The sequence below is a fragment of the Capsicum annuum genome, chromosome 9, assembly GCF_002878395.1.
Source record: "Capsicum annuum cultivar UCD-10X-F1 chromosome 9, UCD10Xv1.1, whole genome shotgun sequence".
Taxonomy (NCBI): domain Eukaryota; kingdom Viridiplantae; phylum Streptophyta; class Magnoliopsida; order Solanales; family Solanaceae; genus Capsicum; species Capsicum annuum.
Genome location: NC_061119.1, coordinates 106,727,973 through 106,728,727, shown reverse-complemented (window position 1 = coordinate 106,728,727; position 755 = coordinate 106,727,973).

Here is a 755-nt window from a genome sequence, read left to right as displayed (position 1 = left end):
AATCAATTATACTAAGGGTAGATTAGAAAAATTTTTTGTCTTATATTAATAAGTAAAAAAGGAGAAGGAAAATAAAACAATAAATTAAAAAATTTGGGACGAATAAAATGAGATGGAGGAAGTACTTCAATTCATTGATTTTATAAAAATATAATAGTTATTTATTTGAGTGATATTATTAGTTGGGCACGGACCTTGTTTTTAATGATGCAAGATAGGTGGTGTATTAATTATATCCTACCAACTCAATCGTCTACTTTACTACTATTTCTTTCAGTTCAAAATTAATGAACTATTAAGTAATTTTTAAATGTTCAAAATAAATAAATTGTTCATTCTTCAAAAGATATGTTGAAAATTTCTTTTAATTTTATCCTTACTTTATATTTTCTAGAAGAGTAATTTAAGAACAATTAAAAAAATAATAATGGAAAGTAACCTATAATTTATGTTCTAAAAGATTTTTACAACAATTCAATTATTTTGAAGTAGAGAGTATTATATTTATGGTGATTATGTTAGTTATTAATGGAGTAAATAATCCTTTATGTATTGAGATCGTGTTTTCTTTTATTTAAATATAAATTAAAGAAAAGAGGCATCTTTTAGTAGGTTTCTAGTGAATCTATTTTTATTAGTGCGTGGATTTTTTGTTTTAATATCTTTTAATAATTTACGTTTTTCGTAAAATATATTCATTAATTATTTTATCCTGTAGTAATTGCAGAGTTACAAATTCTTGTATAATAATTTAT